The following is a 16,106-nucleotide window of genomic DNA, read 5'->3' as shown; positions in this document are numbered from 1 at the left end:
GCTCCTGTGTCCCTGTGTGTTGCCTGTGTGTGCTTTTAGACATGTGCTTGCATGAGTGTGTATGTGTGTCTGTGTGTGAGTATGCGCCTGTGAGTGTGCCTATGTGTGGAAATCTGTGCTTGTGTATGTATGTGTGTGCCTGTGTGTCTGGACTCGTGTGTGTGCCCACGCGAGTGTGAGCCTGCCAGAATATTTATGCCTGTGTGGGCATGTGCATATGTGCGTGCGTGTGTGGTGTGTGCCTGTGAGTGAGTGTGTGTTTGTGTGAGCGTGTGTGTGCACATGTTCCTGGGCCTGTAGATGCTCATCTCTGTGCTTGGCCCTGCCTCTTGGCATTTAGGGGCACCCAGGGCTGTGGGCCCGTTTGCTCCTACCTCCACAGCCAGGGTCAGCTGTCCCTAAGATGATCCTATTTGAGGCATCTATGCTCCAAAAGGTGCATTCCTACCCACTCAAGGACTGCTCACCCGTGTCTTCCTGCCACAGCTGCCCTGACAGGAACCAGGGCTGAGCAGTGTGCCCAGGTTCCTCTTTGCCCAGACCCATTCGTTCCCCTGAGCTTTGAAGTGGAAGGAAAGTCGGCAGTGCCCATTATTAGCCCCTATTACCCTCATAACCCTCAGGAGGTGGAAGTGGGGCGCCTTCCCCTCAGCTCCCAGCCTGGTGCCTCAACAGCTGCCCAGGACCAAGTAGCAGGGCCCTGGGGGAGCCCAGCATGGTGCCACTGTCCCTTGCTCACCTGTGACAAGCCATAAAACTCCCAGGGTCTCCATCTATCCAGGAGGGAGTCCTCCAGCTGGAAGATTCAGAGACAGCCAGGGTTGCTGAGCCTGCTAATATAGTGTCCCAGGGACGTGCCAGGGCCCCCAGGCAAGTGACAGCTGCTCGCTGCAGAACTGAAGCAGGGCTGAGGCCTGATCCGTTGACTCTCTCTGGGGCTGCCCTCATCCGGAGAAGCCAGGGTTTGAAGGGCTGGACTAGGGCACCCACCCAAATTGCTCTAGACCTCGAGGCTAGGGGCCCCCTCTTTCCTCAAAGTTGGCTGCCTGACCAGGGTAACCTCTGTCCCACTCTTCTAGGAACCTGCTGACTCTGTGTCTACAGAACCACTTTCATCTCCTTGGATGAAAGCTTGGGAGTGAAGTTTTTATTGGATAGTGAAAGGGACAAAGTTTGGACTTGAGATTGCCAGTAGAAACCCCCGGGTGTCCCAACAGGAGAGGAGGGAAGGAGAGCAAACTGGGCCTCGGTGTGACGGGTGTCTGTCCCCCTGGTTCCCATGGTGAGGGATCATGTGCCTACAAAGGAAGATGCTCTGTGGCTGCCCAGGGCAGAGGTCCTCCCTTATCCCCAAGGTCCCCAAGCCCTCTTGGCTCTTTCGTATGCCTATCCGCTCACCACTGCACCATCAGCCAGGCACATATCGACGTCAGCCTTGTGGCTGCAGCTGCCCCCACGGGGCGGCCCCAGAGGGCTGCTTCTCTGCCTTGGCCAGCTTCCTGTCTCCTGGCGGATGCCACTCACCCTGCCTTCATCCCGCCCCTCTGGCCCTTCTCCTGAAGTCGCCGTCTCCTACCTCCTCTCTGTTCTCCTGCTTTTTGGCTTGAGGTAGCCCAACATCCAAGGTCTGAAGGAGAAAGAAACCCCATGCCCACCCTCTTATCCAAAGTTCTTGAGTCGTTAACTCCAAAAAAGCTGTTATTTTGCTTTTCTCGAGTCTCTCATTGACTGCAAGTTCTTTCACGACCTGACTTGTCTCTGTGGCTCCTCCGTGGCACCCCTAGACTCTACCTGCTGCTTTCTCCTGGGATTCTTGCTCCAGAGCCTGCAGGGGGTGGGAAAATTGTCCTAATCCAGGCTGCAGGTGGAGGCCGTGAGGGTCAGGGCTCAGGCTGATGACAGACAAGTGTTCATGGCCCGCGGTGTCTTTGCTTCTTCTGGCACAGACAGGGCTTGGGCTTCCAGGGTGGAGAGCTGCACCCCAGTCAGTATGATTGTCGCCTGAGCGTCTGTACTGTTGTTTCTCAGGAGCTTAAGGGGTTCCTCCCCTATCTGATTGGCCCTTCCCTAGCCCGAGGCCCACCAGAGCTGGAGGACTCCTGGATTCATAGGAAAGGGGTAGTGGGAGGGCCCTCGGTCTGAGCCCTGGGCAGGACTCTGGGTAGAGTGGGACTGCAGCCTGCTCTGCTAATCCTGGGAGGCTTCCAATATCCTGACGCTGGGTACCCCCACCCCACGGTGGAGGCAGGTACCTGGGAAGGCTGCTGGTTGGGTGCTGCCTACATTGGTTCCTGTTGCTTCAAGCCCCAGAAATTCACAGTAAGTGTTGGAGGAGGTAGCTTATCGTGTTGACAGCAGGATAGCCAGGCGATTATGTAACTGCTGCCCTTTGGCTTTGTTTGGCCTCTCCAGACAGGATGTAGATTCTTGTGGCCACAGGGGCCATGGAGCGCAGCTGCGTGGGGATGATGTAGGGCAGAGGCTGGTTCCCCTCTTCTCTTCTACCCACAGGCTGATTACTTTGGGCCTCTTTAAACACGTCCTGGGAACATTGATCAGTGAGATGGGGAAGTGAGGAAAGGACTAAATCCAGCAAAGGGAAGGAAGAGGAGATGATGAAGTTGGTGTCTATAAGAATAATTTTCTTTTTAAAGTTCGGCACCTGTGCTAACATCTGTTGTCAATCTTCCTTTTTTTTCTCCCTTACTCTTCTTCTCCCCAAAGCCCCCCAGTACGTAGTTGTATATTCTAGTTGTAGGTCCTTCTGGCTGTGCTTGTGGGATGCTGCCTCAGCATGGCTTGACGAATGATGCCATGTCCGTGCCCAGGATCTGCAACATTGAAGCCCTGGGCTGCTGAAGCAGAGTGCGAACTTAACCACTTGGCCACGGGGCCGGCCCCCTATAGGAATAATTTAATGTAAGAAAAAGGAAAAGAACTCAGTGTTCTTCATGTCCAGCAAAAGAAAAATGACAGGGAAGCAATGAAAGTCTGACGAGGGGAGTGATACCGGAGAGAAAAGGGAATTAACCCTAACATACCACCTGGTCAGCACTAGCCCTTGTCTGCAGCACTCCATTTAAGCTTTGCCACTACCCAGTCTTGTAGGTAAATCAGCCTCCTTTTTACTCACGAAGAAACGGAGGCTCAGAGAGGGCCAAGGCCACTGGTAGATGGCAGAGCAGGATTTCCACCAGGTCCATCTGACTCCAGATCTCACAGTTTTTTCAGTCCCTCCATGTTGTTTCCTGTTTTTTTTCATTTTGTTTTTGCTGAGGAAGATTTTCCCTGTGCCAACATCTATGCCAACCTTCCTCCATTTTTTAGTATGTGGGCCACCAGCACAGCATGGCCACTAACAGAGCAGTGTAGCTCCACACCCAGGAACTGAAAGTGGGCTGCTAAAGCAGAGCACACCAAACTTAACCACTAGGCCACAGGGCCTGCCCTCCTGTTTTGTTTGGTTTGGTTTGGGGGGCTAGGAGGGTGGGGAGGCAGAAGAACCAGAAGGGATGTGCAAAGCTGTGGGGTTTTGTTTCGTGGAGGTCTCAGGACAGGGAGACTCTCTCTGCAATGGGGAGAGCAGTGAAGAAGCAGATTCTCCTGAAAGGAGCAGTGAGGTCTTCCTGGAGGAGGTGGGAGGAGAGGTGGAGACCCCCTGTGCTGCAGGACAGCCTGGAAGGCTATACATCCATGTGCTCGCCGTAGTTACCTTTGGAGAGAGGCAATGGAAGGAAGGGGATGATGTTCCATTTTTACGTAATAAACTTCTATATTTTTTAAAATAATAAGCATGTATTATTTTTGTAACCAAAATCCCAAATAAAGGTATCTATATATATACTAATATATGTATATTTTGGAGAAAGATGTGGAAAATAAAAGGATGGAAGATCAAATGTAGTGCAGGTGAGGGCCGCAGTGGGAGCCCAGGCTGGGGAGGAGGACTGGCCCCGGTGCCTTTCATGCCACAGCTGTCCCACCCACCTGCCTGCCCTCTCCTTTGGAAGACACATGTGTGTATGGTTGTTTCTTCATTTGTGCATTCTTGCACTCCACACACCTTTCTGGAGCACGTGTTTCGGTAGACAGGGTGGCAAACAATGCAGAGTTTCTGCCTTCATAGAGATGACCTCCTAAGGGGGACAGCCAGTAATCAAGTAAGCATATGAGTAAATAACATCATTTCAGGGAAGTGCTGTGAAGGAAGTAGGATAAGGTAAGGGCGATTGAAGGTGCAGTGTTAGATGGGGTTGTCTGCTATATACAGGTGCAGAGTTGCATGCAAATGAACAGCATAAACAAACTAAAAAACCCAGCAACACAAATGTATGCACAATGCCTATGGTACATAAGGCAGCAGCCTGTGGAAGCCTGAAGCAGGACTGGCTGGACAGGTCAAGGCTTTTACGAGCTAAGCAGAGTTCTGCTGGCTCGTTTCTCCACATTTTAACAGACCAACCTCATGCCCTCAGAGGAAGGGAGTAGCTCAGTAGTTTACTGAGAACATGTCACCAGGTGTGAGTGGCACCAGGCTCGGCCTGCACGCTGGCAGTGAGTTAGCCCAGGACTGCCCACGGCAAACCTGGAAAGATAAATAGCTTTCTCTTCATCTCACATCAAAGAAACAGAGTTTGACTAATTCATCCAGCTGCTCACGCTGGATGAGCATCACCTTCCTTTCTCTGAAAAATGCTGAGTTCCGAGCCTGCCACTCAGAGCAAGGACAAAACTCAAGGGAGAGAAATAATTAAAAAACAATGCGCTCTGCCAGGGCTTCCTACAAAGGACGCTTTTGAGAGGCACCTGGAAGCTTCCTCCCCACCTCCAATCCTCTCAGAAAGTCTCCCTTCTGGCCTGCCACTGATGCTTGAAAATTTACCGCTAGCAGTTCATGTCTTCTTGTTGTGGGAAGGCGTCTTCTCAGCTCTGGGCTGCAGGAATCACCGCTGGGGGCTTGAGCTCCTAGCACCTTAGCTCGACTCAGTTTTATCAGATGCGTGCTTCTCAGTGGGCAGTGCTGACTGGTGGCCTACTGATAAGAGCAAGGAGACACTAAAGAGAGGAAAAAAAGTGTTTGAAAAGCAACGGCTGCCTTCTTAACTGGTTTATCCTCATCTCTTGAGAAAGAAGAAAAAATAGAAAAATAGTAAGAGCGAGAGATCTCTTTCTCTCAGTGGAAAGTTTCATATATACAAAAGTAGAGAGAGGGGCCGACCTGGTGTCCTAGTGGTTAAGTTCAGTGGGCTCCACTTCAGCGGCCTGTGTCAGTTCCGGGAGCAGAGCTACACCATTCATCATGCTGTGCTGGTGGCCCACATACTAAAAAGTAGAGGAAGATTGGCACAGATGTTAGCTCAGGACGAATCTTCTTCAGCAAAAAAAAAGTAGAATAGTATAATGAACCCGCAGGTACACCACCCACCTTCAATACAAATTAGCTCATAATCCATCTTGTTTCAGCTATACCTCCCAGTCTCCCTCCACTTGGATTTTTTTGAAGCAAACCTAGACATTTTTTATTTCTTGTGCAGGTATTTCAGTATGTATCCTTTCAAGATAAGAATTCTTTTATAAAACCACAATATCATAATGACACCTAAACAAATTAATGTCTTTACTATTATCAAATATTCAATCAGTTTTCAAATTTCGCCTATTGTCTCATAAATTTTTGGGGCTGGCCTGGTGGCATAGTGGTTACGTTCACATACTCTGCTTCGGCAGTCCTGGTTTGCAGGTTCAGATCCCAGGCATGGACCTACATGCCGCTTATCAAGCCATGCTGTGGCAGGCATCCCATACATAAAGTAAGATGGGCACAAATGTTAGCTCAGGGCCAGTCTTCCTCAGTGAAAAAAGGAGGGTTGGCAGTGGATGTTAGCTAAGGGCTAATCTTCCTAAAAAAAACCCACGTTTTTTAAGAATTTTACAGTTTATTTGAATCAAGATCTAAAGAGGGTCCATACCTTTCTATTGTGCCTGTCGATAAATCTTTAAGTCTCTTTGATCTATAGGAAAGAAAGGGAGGTACCTTGAAGACCAATTTTCTGTTTAACTGAAGAAGGTTCTGACTGGAACAGAAATTGCGTATCTTTTTACACATCTAATCTACAAGAGGAAAAGGTGAAGCGAGTTTGAAAACCAATTATGTGGTGTAAAAGAGGTAACAGCAACATCGGTTACAGGCACATAGGTGAAAGTTTGCCATCACCCCCACCCCCAGCCGTCCTCCTGTTCCAAGTCTGGCTCCAGAAGAGCTGAGACAAGAGCCATAAAATGAGTTTTATGCAATTAACTCCACCTTTACAGCGGCCCACTTAGCTTGCACCTTCAGTTGAGAGCCCTGGGAAGAAAAGATTGCATCAGTCTTGGTTAACGGCCCAAAATAAGCCATCAAAACCCCTAATCAAGCATCCATTTTGGACATGTTACAGTACTGTAAATAAAATATCCAAAGGAAAATAAAAGCCCTTCTATCTGAGGCTGGACAGAACTTTGGTCCCTGGAGTCACATCCCTGAGTTACAGTTTCTCTATGGAGGCTCAGGACGGGCGGGAACAAATCCCTGCTCCCCTGGGGAGCCCAGGCCCTCTGCTTTCTCACCTCAGAGCCAAGATGCTGCCTGGGAAGAAGGTGGGGGCTACTTCTTCCAGCGTCCCAGGGAGACACGAGTCCTGAGGCTTTGGGAAACTTGTCCTCGGTTCTACATGGACTCAGAGGGAGGCCTGGGAAAGAGCCTCATTGCCTGTCCTGGACTCTGTCTTCCACACACCGTATCTCCCCGCTATTTCCACGAGGGTCTCCCCAGGGTCCCAGCCATGTGTAGAAATGTGGAAAGTGCTCTCTGGGAAAAGAATATCGTGGGCTTTCCTGTCTCAGCTTATCAAAAGACTGCTCAGTTTAAAAGGCTTAAACTGAAAAATAATGATTGCTCCTAGTATACAAAGATCTCCAACAAATTAATTTAGAAAAGACAAACAACACAATAGAAAAATATTCCAAGGATATGAAAATGAAAGATAAATGGCTAATAAACATAAGAAAAGGCACCCAATCTCATTAGCAATTACACAAATGCTTATTAAAACAACAATATATGATTTTCAAAAATAAAAAGATGGATAATATTCGGAGTTGGAAGGAGTGTGGGGAAAAGGGCAGTTGTATTTTGTTGTCAAGAGTATAAAATGGTGGAACATTTGAAGAAGGCAATTTAGCAACACCTGGCAACATTTTAAGTGGAAAACCACTTTTAGGGATCTCTATAGAAAGACAAGTACGCAATATAGACAAGTACACGAATATGCAATGAACAGGGTGTTCATTGCAACATTGTTTGCAATAGTGATAAGTTGGAGACAACCAAGAGGGGAACGGTTAAATATATTACAGAACGTCCGTTATATGGAACACCAGGAAACCATAATGCATGGTTTTGTATATACTGACATGGAAGGATATCCAGGAAATACGATTGAGGGGGAGAAATCAGAAAAATAATGTGACCCCATTTAATTAAAACTATATGTAAAATTAATTAGTTAAACCATGTAGTTTTAATTAATTTATTAAATTACTTTATGTATTAAACTAATTTAAATATATATATTTAAATTCTATACGTAGATTTACATGTTCATAGAAAAGCACTTGTGGAGATGAAGCTTCCTGTATCACACCAAATGTGCCGGATGTAACTAACGTGGTTGCCTTGGAGGACTGCGATTATGGGGAGCAAGTTTTGTTTATCACGTTACGTTTCCATTATGTATTTTTAAAATTTTATAGTAAACTTGAAATACACACATAAGTTAAAACTTGAAATAGTGACAGAATACAACAACACTGTTGTCTATCCGATGAGCAAAAATTTTAAAGGTTAAAATCCAGTATTGGTGAGAATGTGAGGCAAAGGGCACGCTCATTCAGGATTGGTCAGTTGGGGCCTTATTAACAAATGCAGTTTGTCAAAACCTGTCAAAAGTTAAACTGTGCATACCATTGTACCTAGGAGTTCCACCTCTGGGACACAGTCCATAGAAATACCTGGACAAGTAGACAAGACTTGGGTCATGACAACAGTAACGACCTCAGCAGCTGTCACTCCTTGCATGTTAATGTGTCTTTGGTAGTGTTCTAGGCACTTAAGGATGGAGAAAGAAGTGAACCACACACCCTCACATAAAAGCTTACCATGTGCCACGTACTTCTGTAAGCTGTTTTACACACTCTGCCTGATTGAATCTTTACAACAACCCTGTGAAGTTGGTGCTCTTATCAAGTCCATTTTACAGATAAGCAAGTTACAGCATACAAAAGGGAGTAGCTTGCTCAGAGTCCCACAGCTAGTGAGCAGCAGAGCCCAGGACTCGAATCTAGGCGGAGGGCTTCAGACTCTGTGCCTGTAACGCCTGAGCTCCAGCGTAGCAAGTCATAAAACCTTCACAACAGCTCCTGGAGAGAGGTGGTTTTTGTGTTATTGTTTGGGGCTGGCCAGCACATGCAGCCCTTTTTATGTTTGATGGGAGATAGAACCCAATAACCCCTACAGGAACCGAAAGGCCGGATACTCAGTTTCCCAGGTCTCCTTGCAGCCAGGGGCAAGCGTCGACTCAGTCTTGGACAGCCAGGTGTGCCCGAGGAGGACTCTGACCCAAAGAAATAGGGACAGTAGGGAGTGGGTTTGGTTGACGATGGGGCAGACAAGTGTGGGGGTGGCTGTCAATGGTGCAGAAGCTCCCCAGGTCCAGCACCGCCAGTGGTGCCAGGGCTGCACTTGGAACCTGAGGGGCAGAGGCAGCTGCTGAGAGTGGGGTCTTGGAAGGCGAAAGGCTGTCTGGCCACTCCTGGCTGTAGTTCAAACACATCTGCCACAAGGGCCTTATGACTCAGTGGATCCAATGGTGCTTGACAAATTGGGGTGATCCATGAGGCTGTGGCAGGCAAGACCCAGAAGCAGAGTCCCCAGGGTGTCCCAAAGGGGTGTAGAGGCCCAGCCCACTTCAGCAAATAACAGTTCTCTTGATAAATAGTCTCTTGCGAGCTTGTGGCTTCCAACAGAAACCAAACATGGAACCGTGGGACACCAGGTGACTTTGTGACCCAAGGCCCCTCATGAACTGAGGAATATCTGATCCTCACAAGCCACAGTGTTCCCACCCTCAAGTAAAGCTGGATGGAGCCAGGGAATATCCTGAAGGCAGAAAGAAGCCAGAAAATGCCCTGGCCTGCCCTCCAGCTTGCCCTTGCTCGCTAAACTGCACCTCCTTCCTCAGTCCACTCCAGTGGCTTCAGGTAAAGTTACGCAGGAAAGATAGTGAGAAGAAAAAGCATTCCGGCTTGGATTACAGGTGGCTGGCTCTCCACCATGCACCATCACCAGCTCGAAGCAACCTATTATTAAGAGATTAAAAGCAAGAATTCTAGAACCAGACTGCCTGTGTTGGAGTTTTGGTTCTACTGGTTCCTAGCTGTATGAATTTGGGCAAGTTATTTAACCTCTCTGTACCTCAGTTCCCTCATCTCTAAAAGAGAGAAAATAAAAATAGTAACCCCTCTAGGTTGTTTTGAAAATTAAAGGCATATATGTGAAGCTCTTAGAGTAGCACTTAGCGTATACTAAGTGTTATTGTTATTATTGCAGCAATAAAGTCCTTCTGCGAGATCTGTTGCACAAGTCTACAACTGAACTGTACCTTTAAAAATGATTAAGATGGGGGCCGTCCCCACTGCCGAGTGGTTAAGTTCACGCGCTCCACTTCCGTGGCCCAGAGTTTCACCGGTTCAGATCCTGGGCACAGACATGGTACTGCTCATCAAGCCATGCTGAGGCAGCGTCCCACATGCCACAACTAGAAGGACCCACAACTAGAATATACAACTATGTACTGGGAGGCTCTGGGGAGAAGAAGGAAAAAAAAATAGGTAAGATGGGAGCCGTCCCAGTGGCATACAGGTTAAGTTCTTGCACTCTACCTCAGCAGCTTAGGGTACACAGGTTTAGATCCTGGGCATGGACGCACGCACCGCTCATCAAGCCTGCTTTGGCAGCGTCCCACATACAAAATAGAGGAAGACTGGCACAAATGTTAGCTCAAGGTGAATCTTCTTCAAGCAAAAATAGGAAGATTGGCAACAGATGTTAGCTTGGAGCCAATCTTCCTCTCCAAAAAAAAAAAAAAAAAAAAATTTTTTTGTTTTATCTCCACAGATCCCCCTGCTACATAGTCGTATCTCTAAGTTGCAGGTCCTTCTAGTTGTGGCATGTGGGATGACACCTCAACGTGGCCTGACGAGCGGTGCCATGTCCACGCTCAGGATCCAAACCAGCAAAACTCTGGGCCGCTGCCGTGGAGCGCACGAATTTAGCCACTCGGCCAACTGGCTGGCTCCAAAATAGAAGTTTAAGACTGTAAATTTAATTGCTTTTTTTACTATAATAAAAAAGCAGTATAAAATTTATAAAAAAAAGAAGTTTTTAAACATGGAATTTTGTAAAGATAGTTACTTTCAGATCTAGAGAATCAGTGGTCCTTTTCTTAAATTGCAAATGATTACTAAATGCCTCTTTATTTAAAAATAATGATAAAGCCATTTTGAGAGATGGTCCTGGAAGTCAGTGGAGAAGGAAAATCCTCCAATGGGTAAAGTTTCAAGTAGAATATGTCGTTGACTCTGTTGGAAGGAGACATAGTCTGAGGATCTATACTGACTCACGTGCAAGGCGGGGGCTTTGTCTGGGTTGACAGACACGATAGAAGAAAATCAGAAGGCTGGGGAAAGGGGGTTTGGGAAGAAGGCTTGTGAATGGACCTCACAAAGGGGCCTCAGAATACAAGTATATTTGTGTCTAGTGTGGCCACTCACCTTCATAAGGCCCTCTCCCTGGAGGCTGCCCCTGGTGATCAGGTGGGTGAGGTGAACCTGGTTTGTGGATGCCATTCCGTTTCCTCCCCAGACATTCCGTGGACAAAGTGGCTGTGCTGGCAAGAACACAGGCTGCACGTGGCCTTCACGGCATTGACTGCCCCTTACAACGTCTGACCCGGAGGGGGTTCTTGCTGAAGCTCTACTTGGCCCACAAAAGCCGCCAAGCCAGCCTGCCACCTGGTGAAGGGTGCTTGTGTTAGCTCTCTTCCAAGAAGGAGGGGGCAGAAATTTGTTCTCCCCAGAAGGCACCTACATATCTGGATTTATTTTCCCTTCTCCCGTACCTCTGCTGCCACTACCATCTGTGGGCGTCCTGGATGGCTCATACACTATCATGGTGGCCCACACAACGGCTTCTGAGCAAAGCTCTCATTCTGCAGTGAAAGAGTGTTGATAATGTCTACCATGTGGAATGCTCTGCAAATATTAACTTATCTAACCTTCAGAGCAACCATATCGAGCTACATAGTATTCTTACCTCCATTTTTCAGATAAGGAAACTGAGTCACAGAGAAGTTTTGTGTATTGCTCAAAGTCAACAGTAGGTAAGTGAGTGGTGAGGCCTATGTTTGAATCCAGACAGTCTGGCTCTAGAGTCCATGCTCTTAACCACTCCACGAAGGCCCGTGAGAGTCATGGATCTTACCATGTACCAAATCCCTCAGAAGCAGCTGGCCTTCTAGCAGACTCAGTATGGCAAAAGCTTCGCAGTTTGGAGTGCTGACCACATAGTGCAGTTTTTGCACGGAACAAGCAACCATTTTATAGCAGCATTTCCCTCCCAGCCAGATTACAGGCCTAGAGAGAGAGAGGTGGGAGTGGGGCCTGTCACTATTACACCTACTAACCCATTCACAACATTTTTGCTTGCAGACCCACACCTCTGGGTTCTGCTGACTTAGAGATTTGGTATCCCAGGGAGATTTGCCTCCGTAAAGAGAGACACCAATAGTTCCACTGAACTGGAACCTGAGACAGCTGTCTGGCTATTTTGGGCTTTTGATGCCAGTGAGTGAACGGATAGAGAAGATGGACAAGATGTTAGCTGGGGTGATTGATCTTGATGATTTAGAGGAAATAAGGTTGCTGTTCCACAACAGGGTCAAGGAGGGGATGGGTGCAACCCAGGGGCACTCCAGGGATACCTTGTACCTCCGAGTCCAATGGTTAGAGTTAACAGAAGACTAAGGCAGCAGAAGCAAGACAACCGAGAGTTGAGATCCTCCAGGAGTGCAGGTTTAGGTCACTCCATAAGGAAAGAACCCCGCCCATCTTAAGTCCTGGCTGTATAACTTAGTGGTTTAGAGGCTGAGTTCTGGTACCAGACTACCAGGGTTCAAATCTGAGCACCAAAACCTCCAGTACTATGTTGAATAGGAGTGGCGAGAGTGGGCACCCTTGTCTTGTTCCTCTTCTCAGAGGGATGGCTTTCAGTTTTTCACTGTCAAGTATGATGTTGGCTGTGGGTTTGTCATATGTGGCCTTTATTATGTTGAGGTACTTTCCTTCAATACCCATTTTATTGAGAGCTTTTATCATAAAGGGATGTTGGATCTTGTCACATGCCTTCTCTGCAGCTATTGAGATCATCACGTGATTTTTATTCTTCATTTTGGTAATGTGGTGTGTCACATTGTTTGCTTTGCAGATGTTGAACCATGCCTGCATCCCTGTATAAATCCCACTTCATCATGGTGTATGATCCTTTTAAGGTATTGCTGTATTCGATTTGCCAATATTTTGTTGAGGATTTTTGCATCTGTGTTCGTCAGTGATATCGGCCTGTAATTTTCCTTCTTTGAGTTGTCCTTGTCAGGTTTTGGTATCAGGGTAATGTTGGCCTCATAGGATGAGTTAGGAAGCATTCCATCTTCTTCAATTTTTTGGAATAGTTTGAGAAGGATAGGTATCACCTCTTCTTTGAATGTTTGGTAGAATTCTCCAGAGAAGCAGCTCTTAGTTCCATTGATCCTTTCTATTGTTTTTTCAGTCTCTATTTCATTTATTGCTGCTGTAATTTTTATTCATTCCCTCCTCCTGCCACCTGGTCCTTGACTGTTGTTTTTTTGGGAGGTTTTTGATTTGTTTCAATCTCTTTACTTGTAATTGGTCTATTCAGATTCTCTATTTCTCCTTGATTCAGTTTTGGGAGGTTGTATGAGTCAAAGAATTTATTCATTTCTTCTAGGTTATCCAATTTGTTGCCATATAGTTGTTCATGGTATTCTTATAATCCTTTGTATTTCTGTAGTATCCATCATAATTTCTCCTCTTTCACTTTTAATTTTACTTATTTGAGCCTTCTCTCTTTTTTCTTTAGTGAATCTGGCTAAGGGTTTGTCCATTTGGTTTATCTTCTCAAAGAACCAGCTCTTAGTTCCATTGATCCTTTCTATTGTTTTTTCAGTCTCTATTTCATTTATTGCTGCTGTAATTTTTATTCATTCCCTCCTCCTGCTGACTTTGGGCTTTGTTTGTTCTTCTTTTTCTAGTTCTGTTAGGTGTAGTTTAAGGTTACCTATTTGAGATTTTTCTTCTGTTTTGAGGTAGGTCTGTATTGCTATAAATTCCCCTCTTAGTTCTGCTTTTGCTGCATCCCGTAAGAGTTGGTATGTTGTGTTTTCATTTTCATTTTTCTCTGAGTAGTCTTTGATTTTCCTTTGATCTCTGCATGGATCCATTGGTTGTTCAGTAACATGTTGTTCTGTCTCCACCTATGTGCGACTTTCCCAGCCTTTTTCTTATAGTTCATTCCTACTTTCATAGCTCTGTGGTCAGAAAAGATGCTTGATATGATTTCAGTCTTAAATTTGTTAAGGCTTGCCTCGTTTCCCAACATATGGTCTATCTTTGAGAATGTTCCATGTGAACTTGAGAAGAATGTATATTCTGCTGTTTTGGGATGGAACTTTCTGTCTGGATGATCTATCCATTGGTGTAAGTGGGGTATTGAGGTCCCCTACTATTATTGTGTTGCTCTCAATTTCTCCCTTTAGGTCTGTTAACGGTTGCTTTGTGTACTTTCGTGCTCCTGTGTTAGATGCATATATATTCAGAAGTGTTATGTCCTCTTTATGGAATGTCCCTTTTATTATTACATATTGTCCCTCTTTGTCTCTCACTGTCTTTTTGTCTTGAAGTCTGCTTTGTCTGATATGAGTATGGCTACACCTGCTTTCTTTTGCTTGCCATTTGCTTGGAGTATCGTCTTCCATCCCTTCACTCTAAGCTTATGTTTGTCTTTAGAGCTGAGATGTGTTTCTTGGAGGCAGCGTATTGTTGGGTCTTGTTTTTTAATCCATCCAGCCATTCTTTGTGTGTTTTGATTGAAGAATTCAATCCATTTACATTTAGAGTGATTATTGATATATGAGGGCTTAACACTGCCATTTTATCTCCTGTTTTCCGGTTGTTCTATATTTCCACTTGCATTTTGTCCCTTGTATTTCTGACTGCCAGTTCAGTTTAGTGTTTTTCTGTGGTGGTTTTCTCAGTTTTCTCTTTATTTATGATTTGTGGCACTGCCTGATTTTTGTTTAGTGATTACCTTGAGCTTTGTGTAAAATATCTCATAGATGAGATATTCCATTTTCCGATAGCTTCTTATCTCCGTTAGCATAAGCAGTTTCCATCTCTTTCCTCTTCCCCTTGTGAGTTATTTTTGTCGCAGATAGTTCTTTTCTGTGTTGTGAGTCTGTGACTAAATTGAAGTGCTTATGGTTATTTTCGATGCTTTCCTTCCCTTTGTCTTTTATGTTGTAATTAAGTGTTTACTGACCTGTTCTAATATAGAGCTGAAATTTTCTGATTCTATTTATCTCCTTGTTCAAGGTTTTGTAAACCTCTGCCTTTTTGTTACAGGTACGGGGGCTTCTTTCACCATTTCTTGTAAGGAAAGTCTAGTGATGATAAACTCCCTCAGCTTTTGTTTCTGTGGGAAAGCTTTTATTTCTCCATCGTATCTGAAGGGTGGTTTCGCTGGATAGAGTATTCTTGGCTGAAAGTTTTTGTCTTTCAGTATTTTGAATGTATCGTTCCTTTCTCTACTAGCCTGTTAGGTTGCTGTTGAGAAATCTGCTGAAAGCCTGACAGGGCTTCCTTTGTAGGTTATTTTCTTCTGCTTTGCTGCCCTTAGTATTTTTTCTTTGTCATTGACTTTTGCCAGTTTTAATATTATGTGCCTTAGAGAAGGTCTTTTTCATTGATCTAATTAGGAGTTCTATCAGCTTCATGTACTTGTAAGTCCAGTTCTTTCCCCAGGTTTGGGAAGTTCTCAGCTATTATTTCTTTGCACAAGCTCTCTGCTCTTTTCTCCATCTGGAAAACCTATAATCCTCATATTACTTTTCCTAATTGAGTCAGATATTTATTGAGGAATTTCTCTATTTTTTAAAAATCTTAGTTCTCTCTCTTCCTCCACCTGAAGCATTTCTGTATTTTATCCTCTAAATCACTAATTCTGTCCTCCATAAAACCAGGTCTATTTGTTATGAATTCTGGATTGTTCTTTATCTCCTTAATTGTGTTTTTCATATCCAGAATCTCTGTTTGGGTTTTTTGTTTTTCTTTTTTTTTTTTTTTAGAGTTTCAATCTCTTCAGCGAAGTATTCCTTCTGCTCCTTAATTTTATTCCTGAGCTCATTGAACTGTCTTTCTGAGTTTTCTTGTACCTCGTTGAGTTTCTTTATGAGAACTATTTTGAATTTTCTGTCATTTAGACTGTAAATTTCTGTGACTTCAGGATAGTTTTCTGAAGACTTGTCTGAAGTTGAATGTAGTTCTTTGTGGTGTTCGATGAAGTAATCCTTTGCTGGCACATTTGTGGTAGTATCAGGTCACAGAACCTACTTGCTACCACTGTGGGGAAGCAGGAGCTGTGTTTTGTCATCTTTTCCCATCTGCTGGAAGTTGTGTGGGTACGGCTACTCTGTGTTTTCCTGGGCAGGCTGTCACCTGCACTCTGCAGGTTTCACTCATGTGGGCAGGGCCTCTGTGCTTGGCAGGCAGCTCAGACATGGCAGGTAGGGCCTCTGTGCTTGGCAGGAGAGTGGCTGAGCTGCTGCGTGCTGGGCTGGAGGGATACCCATGGGAGGGGCTGAGCCACCATGTGATGGATCCTGCAGGCAGCTGTGCTTTCTGGGTGGGGCCGCCTTATGAGTGGGCAAGGTGCCTCT

At 45.6% G+C, this 16,106-nt stretch overlaps 1 pseudogene; it reads left to right on the top strand.

Moving 5' to 3' along the window:
• LOC106783188 (proteasome subunit beta type-4-like) overlaps positions 1–16,106 on the top strand; it is a 47,025-nt pseudogene that overhangs the window by 14,468 nt on the left and 16,451 nt on the right.

This window comes from Equus caballus, chromosome 5, assembly GCF_041296265.1.
Source record: "Equus caballus isolate H_3958 breed thoroughbred chromosome 5, TB-T2T, whole genome shotgun sequence".
NCBI lineage: Eukaryota > Metazoa > Chordata > Mammalia > Perissodactyla > Equidae > Equus > Equus caballus.
Note: the sequence above shows the minus strand (reverse complement) of the source record. Positions and strands in the feature narration are given on the sequence as shown.